Genomic DNA, 21,150 nt, shown 5'->3' with positions numbered 1-21,150 from the left:
TTGAATCACTTAAGTCAGCAAGATCAGACTATTATTCAATCAGTAAAATAAAACTATGTCATTTTACAGTTCCTGATAAATTTACCAGCTAATGGGTTTCATTTTATATTCTGGTAATGAATGATGTAATAATCCGTAACCTTCTGAGCTGCATTGTAATATGAATAATGTTAATTTAAAGCCAAAATGACCACTTTTATATCTTTTAAATATAACTAAACATTTTCCCAGAGATAAAACAGCTATATATACACACACACACACACACACACACACAGACACACACACATAAATATATGCTTAGTCATTGATAGGTAGAGAAGATAGCCTCTGCCCCAGTCAAATATAAAAATGGTTTTCCTTGCTGACTCGCATACAGGTGTGTGTATATATCACACCAGACAACCTGTATTTTAACTCTACTATGAACCATAATCAAGCGACTCACTCTCTCATTTGCAGTCAGATATATTAAGAATTTATAGCTGTATAAATTATGTAAACATTTAAAGGTCATCTTTTATTTATGGATACAAACAGCAGCACTGACAGAGGAACAAACAGCTTGAATACATTTCTGGTTGCATTGGTGTTCGACTCTAATTGTCAGTCCGACGCGGTTTCCGACGCAACATCGGTTGCTCCAAAGTCAGTCGGGAGAAAAATGCTCTTTACTCTTTTAAAACAGGCTAATAAGGCAAACCGAGGAAACTATTGTCTCTTTTGCACTGATTAGCTCTTTGCCTGGTGATTTTATGCAAGACTAAGTGAGAGGATCGCAATTCAATTATTGCAGCAAGCAAAACCTTAAGGCCAGCAAATTGCGTAAAAACACTATTTGAGTCTCTTGGAGAGAAATTTGTGTCATTGGAAATTAAACGCTTTTGTGGCGCTGGAAGGTTAGTGTTGTTAATGGTATTAGGGAATGTGGTGTTCTGAGATGATTAAAATCTGTGTTGGAGAGAGAAAGAGAGAGGGGTGAGAAAGAAAGAAAAAAAATCAATAGCTGCAAGCACAGCTCCCACTCTAGATGGACATCTCCTCTGTCTTTATGCACCCTAATAGAAAAATAACAATTAAATCCAAATCGCCACATTAATTTGGTTTCCATCAGTCTCGAGGGAGATCATCTTTACCAGTTATTAGTCGCTAGGATATTATATCTTCTAATCAAGCCCTTTAAGAAAAAAACCCCAGCCCAATGGAAGAGACAGGCAGTGTTCCCTCCACTTACCCCCTCCCCCAGCAGGCTTGCATTGCACTCATTGTACTTGTGCTTATTATGTTTCAAATGACCGAGGTACGGCTGACATTCTGGCTGCATGCAGAGAGGCCCAGCCTCCGTTAATGACGCAGCTCATAGTCCTAAGAGCCTCAGCTCCTCACCCACCCACCCACGTCCCAACCCCCAACACACACACACACACACACAGGCTCTAATGAAGAACCACCAACACAATTACAAACCCCGGTGTGTCTCTGCTGGAAGAGGGGAGGAGGTTATACACATAGTCACTCAAGAGGGAGGAATATTGCCATCATGTGTGCACACACACATCTACACACAATTATGGCTTTCTTATTGTGGTCGCGGTGGTCTGATGATCGCAGATAAACACACATGTTCAGATGCACGTTTTGCACACGATCGCCTCGTCTTGTCCTCCCACTCTTCGGAGCACTGATCCCTGGAGGTCTGCCTGCCTCTCCGTGTCCCTCCATAAGCATCTCTTTTCACCCACCTTCATCTCTACAGGTGAGGAGGGGGGTCAGAGAGGATCAATGAACGCATGCATAAATTGGTAAGCGAATGCGTCCCCTCTATACTCGCTGATGCTTTCAAAAATACCACTGGCTGGCTCTCCTTTGAACAATTTCAAATATAGTTTCATTACATGCACATTAAAATGACAGCAGCAGCGGTACTTAGCGATAAAGTCACAAACGGTCTCCTATTATAATCGGAATTAGCACAGCAGTTGTAGTTACATGACTATAACACTAGTAATTTCTAAATACAGAGTAAGCTTAAATTATTCAAATGTGCCTGACTGTTTTGCAACACTCACCAGAGTGTGGAGATGTTATGTGTGTAAACATGTTTTTTTTTTAAATGTTTTTTTACATGTTTATCACCTAGATACTAAAAAGAGAAAAAATAATTACATAAAATATAAATATTTAAATAAATAAATATGCATTAAACTTAATATGATTACACGTTTATGTTTTGGTATGAATCTTCTCATTTAGAAAAGCAGCTTTACAGCTAAAAAGAGATTTCTGGAACCGTCTCATTCTAAGTAAAACCAAGAATGAGACGCACGCAAGTCAGGCATAATCTGAAGCGTGAAGCTAAACTCCCGAAAGAGTTGCCCCTCTCTCCCCTCCTCCTCCTCTAGTCCCTCTCCCACTAAGGAGTGGCAGCGTGTCCCTCCTTGCCCCCCCCCCCCTGTTGTTGTTTTCTTGCTCAATGAAATAATCTCCCACCCCCTTCATCCCTCACCCCATGCCACCCCCCGTCCCAGTCTAGGTCAGAGGGCCCCCCTCAGCCTGTTGCTGATTGTGAGTGCAGCGGCAGGGAGAAAAAGCACACAATTAGGCACAGATGGCTGTCTGCCTCGTGGTGCCCAGCTCGGCTCCCGCTGCAAAGGGCCATTCTGCCGCCTCTCGCTTTGCCCGCAAGTGTAATTCAAATGAGAGATCAATGAGCGTCATCCTAAAAGTAACCATTCCAATTATTCTGCCTTTTATTTTCTGTTCCTCCTGAGCGTCACGGGGGCAGATCCTCTTTTTTTCCTCCTTTCAACGCGAGACGACATCAGCTCATACGATGCCACTATCTTTTGGATTACGGAAATTCTGTTGTCAAATCGGAGCGTTATCACCTTGTCTCACTCCCCTGATGATTTGAGGGGAAATAGGGTCAGATTAGCTGGGTTAATCCATAATCCCTGAATTTAGCTATTGAGGTAACTGGAGACAAATGCAATCAAGTTTGATCATGCGTCGCTGTCTTGCGGTTTATCTGACAAGCTTTTGAATGACAAGTAACCAATCTTAGAATTAAATTTCCAATTCACTGGACACCATATTATCAGATTTCCACTGCTATTGTACTTATAATGTCTTCAAATTCATTTGAAAGCACAATCTCATTAACATGTGCTGCTTTGAACTTTTACACACTATGTGCCAATTTTGATAAATGATGATATAACTTGATTACAAATGACATCCCCCCCCCTCCACCACCACCACCACCACCACCACCACCACCACCAGGCAAATTCAAAACAATGCTCAGCCATTATGTAAATAGTCAATTAATAATACCAATTACTATGAACAGATAACACTTCTGAAATCGTCAGAAGAAGAAAAAAAGATGACAACCTTAAAAAAAAAAACCACAGCCTTACAGCGTTTTCGGATCTATGTCATTGACAGATGTTTTAGAAATAGTCGATGCTGAAAAAACAGCGCGCAACGTGCATATTTCGGACACTATACTTTTGCCTATTCGCAGTGAATAAAAGTTTTATCGTTTAATTATTGTCCGCTGACGTCACTTTGATTCCTTGAAGTGAGGCAGAATAAACCTTGAAAGGACTCTCCTTCAATCTGCTGTTCGTAACTAACACACACACACAAACACACTCACACACGCAGTCACTCACTCACTCACACACACCGAGACTCAATTACTGCCCAATTCCCTTCTTCATCATCTCCTGCTACACTGGCCTCTTCCAAAAGCAAATCGAAAAAGGAAAACAAAGAGCGTTACCTGAAGTGATACTTCGAACCCGATCGAGACGGAATTACGCGAAGTGTCAAAAGTAAGGGTAAGTTTTGAATTTATTGAGAGCTGGATCAGTTATTTCATTGGAGAATCAATGTTGTGTCGCTGGCTGGCTTGATTTCTTAGCGAGGGTTGCTAACTCGATAGTTTCTTTAGGTTGGCTACGCGGGTCCCTTCAGCGTAAAAAGCGCAAAACTTGTCGAAACCGTATCAACGGCGTTGTCGAGAGGAGCCGATCTAGAGAAATATTCCGATACGACTGCGAATATAGCAAAACTTTACGAGTGGACACAATGTTGCGCGCGGGGGTTGTGACTTCATAATAGGAATCTGCCTTTGTGCCCCCTCGCGTGCGCTTTAACTGTTACGTTTTTTAAATGTAAACTATTTGTAAACACTCCTGAATGTATCCAAACATGTTTCAAAGGAGCAAACGGTTTCACATCGTTCATTTGGGTACGTAAAAATGCTATATTTGTTTTTAGAGGGCTTATTTCAAAAGGGCGATGCGGGAGAGTCACTTGGAGGAGCTGAAGCTACCTTTGGTCTGTTTAATGTCCGTCTCTCAGATGATGGCAAAAGCTAACAGCTCTTCATTTAAACAACACTATAAAGCATTTACTTTACAATTCCTTTTGATATAAATCGTTAAAAGCACATAGTTATGTGTTTTCGACGAGAAAATCGCCTGCTTAGTCGGAGTGGGTCGCTGGTGTTGAGTTGGAGCTTCGCGTTGCTCTTATCTTTGTTGCTTCCTTAAAGAGCAGCAGCTGCCGCCTGGCCGAGTTGTTGAAATTTATCCCTTTGTGTATATTACAATATCCTCCATTTTTTCTGCCCTCTAAACAACAAGCCTCACGCCATCTTGGTTAATTTTAACTGGCGGATCTGTGTAATCTTAGGACTCGACCTGCACATGTCGTTACAGGCAGAAAGTTTAGAAATGTCTTATGTGGTAGCGGTGACGTCATGTGAAGTTTAAGTAAAATGTGATGTTTTGCACAGAAGGCGTCGAATTTGTTATCTCGATTGACATTGCTGTAAAACTCTGTTTTTAGGGTAGGTTTGGTGTTGGAACGACTCTGGGTGAATAAAAACAAACATTTGATGAGGTCTTGAGAATTATACGCGATGTTTAATGATTCGGTGTTTACAGGTGGAATGAATGACATCAGCATGTAATGATGTCATTTAGTGAGGTGAACTGTTTATTGTCTTTTTTTCTTTGTTTCAAATTGAGATATTTTACAATGAACCTCACAGTTTTGAAATTTCAGAATTTCCATTAGGGGATTTTGTTACTTAAGAATATGTTGTAAATGATGAATCAGTAACTGAGGTTTCACATCCATTTCAGAGGAATGACCTTAATCGAATTCTGATCCTTTCTGAATTAGGAAATCAGACCTATTTGAGTTCGTCACATTCATTTATAGCTCGCAAGGTTAATAATTATGGTCTCACTGAATAATCATTTCCTCATTTAGAAGACTTATGTTCTAGTTACTATCTTATGCATATGTAGCTACTTTTTACAGCATAGCCTATAGGCTATGTTTTATTTGTGCACGTAGGCTCACACATAGGCTACAGAGTTTTACTTTACAGTTGACCTCCTAATGTGTAAGAAGTAATGATAGTTTTACCTCAATAAATTAGTTGTGGTTTGTGAATGAACAGTCCACTTCAGCTTCAAAAAGAAAGGGTTAGGCTACATATTTAAAAGTTTCTGTTATGCATGTCATGAACTTTTTACAATTAGCGGTCAGCGATGCAAAACCCTCAGGCTCGCCATAAGCTGGTTAAATGGCTGGACTGTCTGTTTTGTATCAGTAGGGCTCTGTCTCATCTAGCCCAGTGCCCTAGTCATTATGCATGGAGCAGGCTGTTGTTTTTACAGAATGCCTCAAATGGAGAAGTCAGTGTTTCCACCTCCCATCTCTTTGTCTGAGTATGTGCTGCTGCTAAAGCCATGAGAGCAGGGGAGCAGATGTTTAGCCAAACATCCTGACGTGATGCTTTTCTCTTGTGGGAATGCCGCCTCTTCCTCCCTGTTCCCGATGCATCGCCTTGACAGCTGCTTGATTTCATGGAACCGCTAAGAAGCCATTAGCGGTATCAGTGAATTGAAACGGAACAGTCTCACCCACTCTCTTCTTCCATTAGAAATGACTATTGTTGTATGCTTTTTTTTCCTTTCGTTGCGAGTGTGTTTGTGCTTATTCAGAGCACATAGAAGATCTCTTTTATACTTGTGCTGTTTTTCTTACCACGAATTAGGGAGAGCAAATCTGTCAGGGCCTGTTTGTGCTGTTGGGGTTTGAAGGGATCTCACACTGTGCTCTCTCAAGCACACCCAGACCCCTAGATGTCTGTGGCTGCGAAGAGGAAAAAAATGAACTTTGCTCAGGGTTAGAGTGTCAGCCACACGTTTCTGCCCAGGATGTTTGTTGTTTTCCCGACAGGATATGGGTTAGGCCTGTGAGAAGATGTTCATATCTAGGAATTAGTTTAATTTGCGATCTTTAGACGGATCTTGTTTAAGCTCTGTTTGCATGTCTTTGTTGTTCGCACAACAACAAATGTTTGTAGTGTAATGAGCTGATTATGAGAAATGTGGGCTGTAGGAAATGGGTCTCTGGTGAAGAATCTGTCGAATCCAGTACAAGTTTAGCGCAGACAATCCCAAATGCACATGGGTTTGAGTTTATAATCACACTTCCTCGGAAACCGGGCACTGATCAGTGCGGTTCATTTAAAGATGATTTGAATTTATTGGAAATTCCTCTCATGCTGATACGTATGAATGACTGGAGAGCAGTTAACGCGCACAGCCCTGGCGCGTCTCATAGTCGAAATGGCTCTATGGGGTTTCATTCTACATATTATTGGATTAGATGATATTATAGTCAACTGCAGTGTGTAACATTGTGCTTTTCACTTTAACAACTTACTTTATAACCTTTCAGAGAATTATTCAAGCCTGGATTCTGTTTGGTAAATGAACATGTATATATTTTTTTTACTTTTTCTTTCTTTCTGTACTTACACACAATGTAGAACACAATTAATTATTAAAAACTTTTGCTATGATTTAAATAACTATAACTATTATATATATATATTATTTTAAATAAAGTTTAGTCTGTGGCGGACTTAAACTGGTGTACCTATAAGTTCTCGCACTGGCACAAAAATCAGGGCAAGGTGGCCAGTGTTCAATCAAAATAAGAAGGAAGACGAACAAAAGCAGAAGTAAACATCCCCCAGCGTCAATCTGGATGCGGACAAATTATTTGCAGCATCTTCAGTGGAACCCATTGATTTGTTTTTTAATCCCGCATCAATCATTGCCGTGTTAATGTTGAAATTGATTTGGATGAACTTTGGAAAGCTCGGTCTCGATTGTTAGTTGATTTAACCGTCCCATAAAAGTCCAAGGCAGCGAGAAGTTCTCACCTGATCATAACACCTGTCATTTAAAGAGCTCAAACTCAAGCACAGGCTTGATTATACAAGCTGTGGTGTGCCGTGTGTGTGGCCAGTAACTGCCAAATGAATCAGCCCTGAATACACTCGATGCCGGAAGGTCAGCGCTGAATTTGTTTTCAGAGCAGGTTGCGTCCTTGCACTCATAACGACTTGGCAAATCACCTTGTAAACACTGACAGATATTCTTCCCCGTGCTGCTTGGTGAGACAACAGTTGGCATGACGCTAAACGCTATCATGGATAAGTGCATCTCTATCTTGCCTTACTTGGCTAATGATTTATTTAGTCGTTAGCAAACAGCTTTGATTGTAGAATTTCCTCTCAATAGTTGGCTCTTAGATAATAGCAGGTTATGTGGGTTGCAGTTTAGCGTGAACATTAGCGTTCGGGAGACAACTGTTTGTGTCAGCAGAAGCGCAAGTCGGTCGCAGCAGACTTGATAATTGTGTCGCAAACATGATCTTCTTTACCTTTAGCCTGCCAGTCCGTGGTAACGAGCCGGAGATTCGCATTTCTGCGGACAGTTAAATGAATGAGCTTTTCTACCAGCAGCTGAAGCGGGTCACACCAAACTGACTCTGTTTTCAGATAAACACAGAGAGGACACAGGGGCCGAATTTCAGAGGCAGGCAATTAGCTGCTTTTTGGTTCAGCGTCCCTCGGGCCTCTGTTTATCATTCAATGTGAGAATATCCCTGATGAAACTCAAGGTTATTTTTGTTGGGCTGTCTGAGCGCTTGTTTTTCACTGACAAGGTGAAAGGGTTGATTTTTCCCTCAAGAAAGGCTTCGTATTGAGACTTGAGAAAGAAAAATCTCCTTTGCTGTAACTTCATAGCAAGGAATTAAGCTTCGGGAAGTGTACGCTCAGAATACGTGTGTATCTTTCCGCCAGCGTCTCCATGTTCTGCTGTTAATCATCGAAGCCGATCTCATGCTCGACACCTGAAGGTCGTCATTCTGAAACCTTTCTGTTGTTCTGCTTTCCATCCCCCCCCCCCCCTCTCTTTTTCTTTCTATCTCTTTCAGCTCCTCAATGAGGGGTTGAGTGCATTAGTGATTCCGAGCAGAGGAGTATTCTGGAGAGATGAGGGCTGTTTTTTCCACCCCGCGCTGCTTGTGTCTCCGGTGTTGTTTGCCCTCCAGGAGACTGTCATGTCGCCTGTGCCGTGGGTTGCCACTGCGGCGCTCCAGTCCCCCTGCTGAGATAATGGAGCCCGTGTTTGAAATGCCAGTAGTTTGGCCTATTTGTTCTAGTGCTTATCGCTATATTTGCATCCAGAGTAGAAATAGCCAAGATTTCAGGAATGGCAGGAATGATGCTCCTCTTGTGGGAGAGGGCAAAAGGGAGGCTTGGTGGGATTTGGCGAGAGCTGTGGGATGGGAGAGAATCTACTGCACTGTGACAGCTGACTGCAGGACATGCAGTATTTGACCCTCACACACATACACACTCAAAGACATTCAGAGATTGTGCTCAAGCAGCCCCCTCTTATTTATTGATCTCGCTGCATTTAAAATCTGGTCACTGCCACCACAAAGCCTTTTCATTTTAGCTGCGCTGGCAAAGAGCACCTCGGCACAGCAAGAATTTCTAAATTTTTAATTTGCGCAGAAAGGCCCACGAAATGACAGGGATGAGATGGAGACAGAGAGACAGAAAAAGGATTGAAAATAGAACCGTTTTAGCTGACAGCGTAATGTACTTTTGGAAACCGAAGCCCTTTTTGTTTTGTGTTAAGTTGCTTGCTCTCACATTTTAATGTAAGATTTTTTTGATCTCTTACAACAATTCTTTGCAGAATTATGGTTAATAGAGCAGTTTAGTGGGTGACACCAGCTATTTAACCCTGACATGACACGCCAAGTAAAGGTTTTTTTTTTTTTGTAAAATAATGTAGCCTGGGTTAAACTAGGTCTTGAACAGTAAACAAACCTCTGTTGGATTAGCTGCGAGGTTTTATAAAAAGATCTCCAGATTGAGAGAGCTGGATTAAGGGTTCTAATCTGCGTTCGCTTGAAGGTGCATCGTGGTGTGTTCCTGGAGTCTACAGACGTGGGATTAGGCGCTTCAGCAGGCCTCATGCTCACCGACCCGCAACAAATGTGTGTGCGTGTGTGTTTTGAGGGGGGGCGTCTGTCTCAGTCATTAGAAATTAGGCTGAGGCTGCTTTGTTTAAGGCTGGAACGGACGGGCGATTCTTTGTTTAAATAATGTAATCATGTAAAGAGATAAGGTTAAGGACTGCAGGTTGTTTAGGTAGCGAAAGAGTGTTTGTGTCATCAGATTGTTCAGTGAAACAGACTGCGGTGTGGTTATTTGACATGACACGCAAAATGAGAGGAAAAACACTGCACTGGCTCTCTCTTTCTCTCAGTTTCTATCTCTGTTATCTCTGTTAGATGGATAGAAAGCTGTGAAACCCGTCTGTAATATGAGTAGTCTGTAAACTTGGCAATAGCACTAGAAGAAGCCTGATCCGGAGGCCATGAAGAGCCTCTTGTTGAGTCCTTCAAGTGTTAGTGTGTATTATTGCGTGGAAGTATATCTGTATGTGTGTTCCGATGGCAGAGGATCATATGAACACATTCTGGGGCGAAGGATTAAATGAATGGTAGAGTGAGCAGTGCATCCTTATTTGACCACGCTCTGTGTGTGTGAGCACCTTCGTAACCAAAAGCCTTGTTTTGTGCTCTTAGGGTTTTATCTGAGTGTGTCTTAGTGTGTGTGTGTGTAGGCTACACGCATACGGGTGACTGTGCATCTATGTGTGTGTGTGTGCAGAGATGGAAATATCCTTTGCTCCTGCAGGCTAGAATAAATCCTGTGTGAGAGCTCCCTGGTGTAATCCAAACACTGCCAGCTAATTTAAGCGTGCAGCAGGAGCAACAGCATCTTTCATGAAAACAATGCATTCAGTCTAGAGCTCATCTCCACTTCCTTCAGTCATCTTATTCAGCCATCACCTTGACTTCAACGTTAAAGCCCAACACACAACCCAACACAACTGCTCAAAACACCACTAAACCCCAACAGACCAGCTCAACACGCCACTGAACATCCGAATAACATATCTCAACCACCACCCAACTTCATACTACAGCTCAACACACTACCTTAACCCAACATTACAGGTCCAACACATCACTTCAAAATGCCACTTGACTGAACATCAGTGCACCACCATAACCCAAAACTACACGCTTACAAACCACCACACGAACCAAAACTTTAGCTCAAGACAACAGTACATCTAAACATGCTACCAGATGAAGCAAAATAGACCACTCAATATACACAAAACACCACACAAACGTAATACTACAGCTCAACACACAACCATTGTCCAACATTACAGCCCAAACTGCCACCAGATGATCCAACACAACACCTCAATATGCACTTGACTTAACTGAACATAGCAGTAGCAACACCCAACACTGCACACCCAATAGACCACTGCATGACCCAGCCCAACCCACCAACAGGTGACTCAACACAAGACCAACATGAAACTTGACTGAACACCCCCCCCCCCCCCCATCCTGTAACACAACAGCTCAACACCAGACCCGATGACCCACTGCAACAGCTCAACACACTGCTTGAGTGAACGTTCAAAAAACCACCACAAGCCAACAGTACACAATTAGCAAAGCACCAACGACCCAGCACCACTACAACAACACCACCATAACTAACACTACAGGCACAACCGACCTCCACGTGCTCAACTTGCCATTTGTCTAAACATCCAAACACCAGCCAATACTATAGGGCTGCACAATATTGGGAAAAACTGACATTGTTTGTGATATTTTGTTTTTCTGTGATTGCGATATGAATTTCACCAGATGACTTGAATGGCTTTATATTGAACAAATTAATCATACTCTAGAATGATTGGGGTGATTTTGCTTAACAATTTTTGATAAACAAATTACAAGCATAGTTAAATTTCAATAGAACAAAGATACAAATGAAGCAAACAGTGCTTTATGTTTTTCAGGTAACAATAATAGGATAAAAATTAAATATAATGAATTTTTGTTAATGCTACAAAAGGTGATTTTCTCTTTCTCTTTTGTTGTTTGATTAACACTATTGACATAGAAGACAGCAGGTATACTAGGCGTCTGTCACTTTATCCGTTACCTAATGCACGGATCTAATATAATAATACGCTTCCATTTTAATTCTCAGATGTTTACATTCACTTAAAGGATTAGTTCAATTTCAAATAAAAAAGTCCTGATAATTTACTCACCCCCATGTCATCCAAGATGTCGTCCATGTCTTTCTTTCTTCAGTCGAAAAGAAATTAAGCTTCAAAATGCAGCTCCAAAGTCTCTACACGATCCCAGTCGAAAACTAAGTGTCTTTTCTAGCGAAACGATTGGTCATTTTCTAAAAAAACTAACAAATATATACTTTTTTAACCACAAATGCGTGTCTTGTACCATCTCTGAGATGCGCTACGTATTACGTCATCACGTTGGAAAGGTCACGAAAAATAAAAAATAATAACAATGAATTAAAACAAAGATGTCAGACGATTTTGGAGTTGGAGGAGAAAATGAGATGGAGTTTTTCGCCCTTCCCTACCTTTTTGAACCGGAGTACACAGACAAAGAACTTAGACAGATGACGTGACGCGTAAGCGTGACCTTTCCAACGTGATGACGCAATGCATGGCGCATCTCAGCAATGGTACACAACGGGCATTTGTGGTTAAAAGTATATCATTTTTATTTTTTAGAAAATGACCAATCGTTTCGCTGGATAAGACCCTTATTTCTCATCTGGGATCGTGGCGAGCCTTTGAAGCTGCATTGTGACTGACATTTGAACCTTCAAACCGTTGGTTGCCATAGAAGTCCAATATATGGAGAAAAATCCTGGAATGTTTTCCTCAAAAACCTTAATTTCTTTTCGACTGAAGAAAGAAAGACATGGACATCTTGGATGACATGGGGGTGAGTAAATTATCAGGATTTTTTTTTTGTAAAGTGAACTAATCAATAAGCAATTTTTTACTTTTTTAAGCATACTCACCAAGACAGGCATTTTGACATGTATTTGTCCATTCAAGCACAAAAAGACGTAAAAGTGATCTGAATTCAGTGTTTGCGTGCTGTCTGCGCAGCTCTATGTGCGCGCACAGAAAACAAGTGCACAAGTTCCGAGTTTATGATTAAATTAATAAACTGACAAGACTTAAAAACATGTGTAAATGATAGCCTAAACATTCACTCCATGATAGTTAAACTTTGGATTCTAATCCATGACTAAACCATAAGAATATATATTTTATGTTCCACAGAAGAAAGAACGTCACTGAGCTTTGTTAACATGAGGATGGCGGAAGATTTACCAGGACAGTGTACTGGGCTTCTATACTACTGTATTGCCATGAGCCAACCTGCTATCAACAACACTGATCACCTTTCTCAGCATACTGCTTCAGACCAAGTTGCATCATGCTACCGTTCATAATATATTGTAATATTTCTTAGAAACATATTTTATATCCGTTAAAAAAGGCAGGCATTTTTGTCATTGCTACTTCTTCACTGGATTGATGTTAGGTTGCTGGCAAGAGCTTTCATGTTGGGTGTGTTGAGCTTAGCGATGATAGATGACTATCTGGTTGGTTTGTGTGTGTCAGTGTGTTTCTTCATATGTGTGCGTGTGTTTGAGAGGAAGGCGTGACAGCTGCATAGGCAGCGGGATTGACCTTCACGCAGAGAAATCTCAAGGCCTGTTTGATTACACGGTATTCTGCTGCTTTGCGTTCTTTCGCGCTTAACTTAATTCTCGGACAGCGTTTAATCTGTGATCGGCTACTTTTGACTGCCAGTGTTATTGTTCAGGACCCTCAATTAGGGTACATGTTGTTCAAATAATATGGTCACATCATGTATGGCTGTTATCTTTGTTTTTTGAATTGGTGGTATTATGCCAGTATTAGTATACTATGCTTGATACATAGTGGCCTTAAAGAGTTTATTACAATGCTATTTAGACACTGTTAAGATTACAGAGTCTCACTGTCTCTTTGTGGTTTATCAAAATGTAACAGGTTAGATTCAGTATTATACTGTTAAGTGTTCTATACTGTACTTTTTTTTTTTTAGATAAATATCTTGAAAATAATAAGAGAGATAATAAAAATGATTTCCCAGATAGATTCCACTAGACAAAATAATAACTAAATTTACACAAATGTTTGTATTAGTTCGTAGTGCCATATGTTGCCTCCACACAAGCATCAATGGATGTATGTAATAAGGGTGTAATGGTTCATATTACTCACGGGTCGGTTTTTATTACGGTTTAAGGGTTTCAGTACGGTTCGGTATGTGCTATGTTTAAGGAAAAAAGGTCTACTGTCAAATAAAACTAAAATAAGAACAAACAATCAAACTACAAGCAACAGCACAAATAAATACAATAGAGCAACGATACACAAAAGTAAACAATGCTTTTCAGGTTTTTCGGGTATCAGTAGTTTTCAGGTACACAAATGTAATAAAGCAATCAAATGTAAAACAATATTGCAAAAATCTTCACTGTATAAATAAAGACGAATCGTTATAAAAGTTACTCCAGCTGTTCAGTCAAGAGCAGTGAGTGTTTTCCTTGTCTTCTGTTGTTTGATTAACATCAAAAACACAGACAGCAGGAATATTAGAACTTTAAGACTTAATGCACGGATCCAGTACACTAAAACTGTACACATGCGTTGTCTTTCTCGACTGTTTACAATCACTTAAGACATAACCTACTATGTTCGCTAGGATACTCGCCAAGATGGGAATGTTGACATCATTTTTGTGTGAATTTTCCTGTTCAAGCGCAAGACTTGAAAGAGAACGTAATATTTGCACGCAGTCTGAGATGTGACTTTCCGTGTGCGTGCTTCGGCATGCAGATTTTCTCACAGCACGCGCGCGAGTTCTCATTCGCATCTTCTTGCTCTTGAGTGTTTTAATTGTCAAGGCTTAAATGAGTTTAGTTTAAACACCGATCGACAGAAACATACGTTAGCCTAACTCTGTCTGTCTGTTTTAGGCATTTATTTTGACCGAGAACCATTACACCCCTAGCATGTAAGCTTTTAATAGTTGTATATAAAGCCGGACTCAGATGTCTACAGGAGTTTCAGGATGATTAATGCCTGATTTACCCCTCCCGACATTCTGAGAAAAAAAACGCGTCCTGGGTCACAGACAGTCAGTTAAAATGTATAAACTCCTATAGTCTGAGCCCAGCTTTAGTCTTCTAGGTTCTATAAGTTAAGTTCTATATGTTATTTGGTTTCTCAGCATGCTTTGCATATTTTAGTTATCTCCCATATTGACTATGCTGTGATCCTGCTTTGCCACTCATGTCTATCTATCTATCTATCTATCTATCTATCTATCTATCTATCTATCTATCTATCTATCTATCTATCTATCTATCTATCTGTCTATCTGTCTATCTGTCTATCTGTCTGTCTGTCTGTCTGTCTGTCTGTCTGTCTGTCTGTCTGTCTATCTGTCTATCTATCTACTATTTCTTCTAATTAGTATTTAAGTAAACTTAAGAGAAAATGTATATAAACTTAAGAGAAAAAATAGGTTATGCAACTAGTTCCTTTAACATACTGCAGTTATGACTTTGTCATATCGTCATAAACACCATTAAATGTGTGTGCATGAGGCATCTCAACTAACGAGAAATATTTCGAAACACGACATGCACCATCGTGAGATTCCTTTGACTGACTAGTGAATAAACCTTTTAAGTGAATGCTCTCAAAAGCTCTTGTAAGGCTTTGCATTTTGCACGCATTTTACAGCATTTCACTTATAGGCTAACCTAAAGTAACGCCTCTGATCATTTTCACATTCGCTTGTTTGTTTTCGTATCTGGGAGTGCCTAAAACATGTTTTCTGTTCCTGCCGTGTCTGGCGATGCAGAGCTTCAGAAACTTTCCCACATGTTGTACCTTTGTTTAAAAAGCGCTCCATTCCATGTGGAGACACACAAGTGTTTTTTCTCTCTCTTTTGCTCACTCTTGTTCTTCCTTTTGCTTCCATCTGGTCTTCATTTCCACCAGACTTCAAAGGTGAAGGAAAGCGAGGATAGGAAATGGGTTGAATATTAATTTGGCCTTATTGTCACGAGTTGCTGTGTTCTGCACAGATGAACTTTTACCACAAATGTAAAGCGAAATTACTGCAGTGTTTAGCAATCCTTTCAAAGACGATTGCGGTGTCCTTGTGTGTGTGTGTGTGTGTGTGTGTGAGAGAGAGAGGACTCTGTGTGTGTGTGTGTGTGTAGCACGGTTCTTCCATTAGCGTGTGAGTGATGACCTCCAGTGTGGGCAGTTTAAGTTATAGCCCACCCCCTCCTCTCTCTCAGATGGAGCTAATTGTCTGGTGGCCATTTTTGAGGAAGTGTTTCCAGGTATGAGGATTTTTTTTCTTTTTTGCCCTCTGGATGGCCATGTTTTTTTCCTTTTTTTTCCTGTATTCATCTTTCTTTCTCTTCCATTCTTTACTCGATACTGTGTCCTGGAGAATCCGCATTCCTAATGATGAAAGAATAAGATTATCAACCAGAGTGAAAGAGATCTGGTCCAAGGCTGTTTTTTCCCAGTCACAGAACTCACACACAGATTCCATTTTGTCAGCTTTCAGCTGGGCATAATACAGCAATAAAAGACTCTGCCCTGCAGCCACACTGAATCATACAGAGCAAAGAGAGGGAGAGAGCAAGAAAGAGATGAGAAAGCGAGAGAAAAGGAAAGAGAAGTCTCTTTGTGCTGTGTGTGCTCATATTGTATGAAAAAAGATGAATCACTTCTATTTAGGGATCAGTTTCCTGAAACTGGACGGGTGAGACGATTCCACGGGAGATAGATTGTTGGGACTTGCCTGTGTTTCTCTGAAGGGTTGGAGCTAAACGTCTGCAGTCGTGGCAAGGTGCTCCCTAAAGGACGGGCTCCTCCGTCAGGAAGTATCAACCTGGAGAAGAAAGAACAAAAAAGAAAAGAAAAAAAAAAACCTCCCTCCTGTCTTTTCTCCTCGCACACCATCCTCACAGCTGCGCACAGTTTGCAGTCTATCCGAAGGGGGTGCGTTATCATTTCATCTAAATTCCTCCCCCTAGGCAAGTCAATAAAAAAAAAATGTAGCGTCAAGACGTTTTTGATTAGCTGGTCCTCAGGATGGATGAAGATGTTTGGGGAGAGCTCAGCACTCGTAGAGCGCGCCACTACACACACATTCCGGCCTTTGTTTGCTGTAGCGCCGTGTTCTTGTTCTAATGATCAGGCTGTACGTATCATCTAGAAAATGATCAACCCCACCAGTGTTCTCGCCATTATCTCAGTCTTCGTCTCTCTGAGCTGTCATTACGACTGAACCCCCCCCGTGACATCAACTCTAACGGCGCACGTGTCCTTGGTCACTGCGGCGATGGAGCGGCTCCGCCGTGGACGGATGAGTCAGATTTGGATTGACGCGTGGATGCTGTCAGTCACAGCCTGGTTCAGTGTGTAGCAAACAGTGGTAAACTCTTCCAGACTTCTAACTCTGCCCAGATGGAAATGTTTTAAAGAACTAAAAAGAGGAACTAACTGCCCGGCCACAGATTACTCTGCTGAGTGTGTCTGCTGTTCGTTTGTGGTAGTAATTTGTTTTAGCTTTTTTTTTTTCTTTCTTTCTCCTTGTGCATGTGCCGTTTGTTTCTCAGCGTGTGTATGAGCAACTTGTTATCTGTGCAGATTGAGGAGATTGGGAAACCGAATCTGATTTGTGTGTCTGTTTCACCTTTGTGTCTCGGTGCTGTGATGTTCCTGATAATTCTTAAGCGCACACACACACAAACAGAGAGAAATGCACACAAATGCTGTGAGAACTGGAGCAGGCTGGTTTTCTGTACAAGACCGTGTGTGTGCTTGGAAAATTGTCCCACACACCCTGGGTTTTAAAGCCTTGGTGTAATTCCAACAGGTTTAGCAGGAAAAAGACGGAACCAGGAGCGTGTATGAGCATTCACACATTCATGTGTTTTTGCTTTTTCGTGTGTGGGCTTGTGAAAAGTGGTTGTCAGTGTCTTTGTGTACGTATGCGTGTTTTTCTTAGTTAAAACCATTGGCAGCCACAGGTTGGGTGTAAACACTGTATTTCTCTAGCCACAAAACTGAAACCTGTTGCCGTAGACTTTTCCCTTTGGGGCCAAGCTGCTTATTAAGTCTTATTTAGGGCAGTTTATCTCGGTTTTGTTTCTGTTTAGTGACCGAATGTGCCATTAAAACACTTCTCTCTCTGTCTTTTCTCTCTCTCTGGTCTGCTACAGGTGGACAAGCAGTGATGTCACACAGCTGAGGACACTCCCACTCAGTGAGTATTCATACTATAATGCTTAATAGCCAGTTGTCATCACTTTTTCTTTTTTTAAACCTTCCTTCTGTGACTTTGCATTTGTTGCAAGACCAGTTCTCCAGTTTTCAAGTCATTTGTCACGGTTATGCACCTTTGTGTTTGTTTCGGGTAATTGGACGCTGTAACCGAAAAGGGTGAACACAGATCCAGCTGATTTAAACCTAATTTAATTTCGTTCTTAGGATGTGAGCTTCTCTTTTCACCCTTCTCCCTCCCAATTAGCTGAAACAAAGCTCTCCAAAGGCAATTGTTAGGTTGACATTTCTTAAGCGGGCTTTGTTTTTTTTTTTGTATTTGTAAAGATCTTTAATTTGGCAATTCATTTTCACAGCCGAGTCTCTTGAACGAACCGCTGCGGTGAAGAGAGTTTGTGCTTTGGAACAAACAAATCAGCCGGTTTCTCTCTCTCCCTGTGTGGGCTCAGGCTAATTGGTAGCGCGAATGCTGGTCGCGGTGTTAGCGGTGATGCTAGGCGGGCGGCAGCCTCTCAGGGCTCTCTGCTCGGCTGCATCGTTTCATTCCCCAGCTCCCTGGTGGTTTCAGAGAGTGACAGAAATACAAGGACATTTCTTTCCACTTTCTCGCTGTCTCCTCCTCCCTCTCATTCTCTCTGTCTCTACCACTAACAAGTGACAATGTAGAGTTTGAGTTCTGGAGTGCTTAAAGACTGAGAAACGGACTGCAGCTGCCTCAGGTGAACATGCAGCTGTGTGTAGAACAAGTGCTTCCTCAGGTGTGTGTGTGTGTGTGTGTGTGTGTGTGTGTGTGTGTGTGTGTGTGTGTGTGTGTGTGTGTGTGTGTGTGTGTGTGTGTGTGTGTGTGTGTGTGTGTGTGTGTGTGTGTGTGTGTGTGTGTGTGTGTGTGTGTGTGTGTGTGTGTGTGTGTGTGTGTGTGTGTGTGTGTGTGCGCTTACAGATGACTTTTATTAGAGAAGTGTCCCATTCACACTCCAGAGGAAACAATATATATGGAAAGAAATATATGGATGGCAAGAAGGAGAGAATGGGATAGGGAAAAACAGAGAGAGCTAGATGGGAAATTGGCAGACAAAGACAGCGAGACAAGGACGGGCTCTCAGCTACACATCATTGCGGCCTCTCACATTGGCAGCAGTCACTGCCACCGTCTCAGCCATCAATAATGGTAATGGAAGCTCCATCCGAGCATTGATTTCTGGGAATTGTAGGAAGGCGTGAAGGGTCATCCGTGCTCAGCGGCTCTGCTCGTTTAGTGAAGGCGACACAGGCCAGGATTTCAGCATGAATGATGCTAACATTCCTGTATGAATACAGCAACATGCATGTCCTTTTAATGCTTAGGCATTGCTCTAGAAAAGTTTGGAATTTGGAAAAAAGGCTTGTTGTTTTTAGGCCTGTCAACACCGTAATTTACTACAATTAATTAAAAAAAATAAGGTGGTTAAGGAATTGACACATTTAATTATGGTCTTTGACTTACAGGCAATGTGCCTCATCAAACCACATTTACTGAGTGCAGACAGCAATGGATACAGCACCAGTCTCCCTTACATTCAAAATCAGCTGAGATGCGTCTTAAACAGTGTTGTTATTGTTAACTAAGACTATTAAAAATCATTTTGGGTAATTGAAATGAAGTATAAATATTACATGAAAATCAAAAATTGAGAAATATTGCCTTGGCAATTAACTGAAATGAGACAAGATTAAGTACTACAATTGCGAAATTAATTAAAATCAACAAAGCACATAACAAAATTGCTAAAACTATAATTAGAATGAAAACTGGAAATAAAAAAATTACAAGCTATTTCAAAATATTAATAATAGTATATAAATTATACTAAACACTGGACACACACACAAAAAAATAACAACAGCATCTTAAACACAGCATTAATTCAGCATTTAAAAATAAAATAATAAAATAAACTTGGACAGATTGGTGACTCAATACTGAATGGATTGCTGTGGACTGTAGGTCAGTAATATGCTCATAAATCCACTTTCTGTAATGTTTATTATTCAGTGGTTTACTCTTCTACCACAATAATGTAACATGTTTGATTTCTTTTAACTTTTCTAAGCAAATATTGGTATTGGCAGTTAATTGTTACTTAATTTGATTTGTAATTTACACAACGTAATCAATTCAGTTATACATTTTTATAGATTTTATTTTTTTCTTTAAAATGTTAGAACAAGCGTTGTGAAGTAAGGATACTGTGTTCCTGTAGCTCAGAGAGCACGACAACACCAATGTCATCAGTTTGATTCATGAACTGATAAAATTCATGAACTGATAAAATGTAAATGAAGTTGCTCAGGATTGAAAAATATACGTAGTGTTAACTGATGTTTGAAACTAAACAAAAGCATACTGAAGCCTTGCAAGAGTATCAGTTATAAGGAAGAACTTTACTTTCTCATGAAAAAAGAGAGGATGGAACAAAACAAAACACCGCTTGAGCACCCAGAGGGAATTACAAAAGTTTGTGGATGGAGAGAATATCAACCAGTCTCTTTGGAGAGTGGAAATTGAAGAGCAAAATCAGGTCTGTCAGGACATATCGAGGAAAAACACTCCTCTATCCTTTTCGTTCCGAAATGAAGGTTATAAGTTATAGTCACTGAAAAAGCTGGAGACTATATAGAAAAGAGAGAGAGAACTGAGCTCTTGCAATCTTGCCCAGGGGCAAACCAGCTATTTATTAGCGCACATGTTAAACCCTCTCTCTTCAAAGCAAACTTTCCTCCCAGCCTCCCACAGAGGGGGAAAGAGAATAATAAAGCAGAGGAAATGGCATTTCTCCCAACAAAGTGGATATGAGTATGTTCAGTGTAACCTACTACTCTTTATTTCGAGTAGAGAAAGAATGAAAAATGAAAGCAAAGGAAGACAAAAGAGGGTGGTGAAAGGAAAAAAAAAGAGGCAAGAGAGTGTGTTTGAGCATAGATCTTGGCCAGGCAGTGTCAGGCTCCTGGCCTCTCTCTTTCTCTTTCCTGCGTCCCTGGGGACGGCTCATAGCTCATACTTCCTGCTGGATCTTGAGCAGGAATCATGGTAGAGGGGTCTGTTTTCATTGCTGGGGCTGTGCAGTAGGATTGTGTCTGTACTTGTGCGTCAGAGGCAAAACATACCGGTTGTTTGATACAAATAATGCAGGCCTGCTGGATTTTGTGCATGTGTGTGTGAAAGGTGTAATGGACCCCTGCCTGAACTCTGCTGGGCCCTCCAGATCCCTGGTGAGAGTTATTACCTCAGTACAAAAAATGCTGGACGCACACACATATGTGACCCTGGATCACAAAACCAGTCACAAGTCGCACGAGAATATTTGTGCCAATAGCCATACATTGTACAGGTCAAAATTATATATTTTTCTTTTATGCCAAAAATCATTAGGATATTAAGTAAAGATCATGTTCCATGAAG

At 41.0% G+C, this 21,150-nt stretch overlaps 2 protein-coding genes across 19 annotated transcripts in view; one reads left to right on the top strand and one right to left on the bottom strand.

Moving 5' to 3' along the window:
- Positions 1-4,697, bottom strand: part of marchf7 (membrane-associated ring finger (C3HC4) 7) — a 32,208-nt gene extending 27,511 nt beyond the window's left edge. For 2 of the 3 annotated variants that reach the window (XM_079628216.1, XM_079628212.1), the window contains exon 1: positions 3,791-4,091. The gene's annotated coding sequence lies outside the window, so the exon portion shown is untranslated. Of the gene's footprint in view, positions 1-3,790; positions 4,092-4,345 lie in introns of those variants that run through there. The other variant, XM_079628215.1, reaches the window with a different exon arrangement.
- Positions 3,579-21,150, top strand: part of baz2ba (bromodomain adjacent to zinc finger domain, 2Ba) — a gene marked incomplete at its 3' end in the record, with an annotated part of 90,201 nt that continues 72,629 nt past the window's right edge. For 14 of the 16 annotated variants that reach the window (XM_079628195.1, XM_079628196.1, XM_079628209.1 and 11 more), the window contains exons 1-2: positions 3,579-3,848; positions 17,651-17,694. Of the gene's footprint in view, positions 3,849-3,906; positions 4,262-17,650; positions 17,695-21,150 lie in introns of those variants that run through there. The other 2 variants (XM_079628197.1, XM_079628202.1) reach the window with 2 other exon arrangements.

The sequence above is a fragment of the Phoxinus phoxinus genome, assembly GCF_949152265.1.
Source record: "Phoxinus phoxinus genome assembly, chromosome: 11".
Classification (NCBI taxonomy): domain Eukaryota; kingdom Metazoa; phylum Chordata; class Actinopteri; order Cypriniformes; family Leuciscidae; genus Phoxinus; species Phoxinus phoxinus.
Note: the sequence above shows the minus strand (reverse complement) of the source record. Positions and strands in the feature narration are given on the sequence as shown.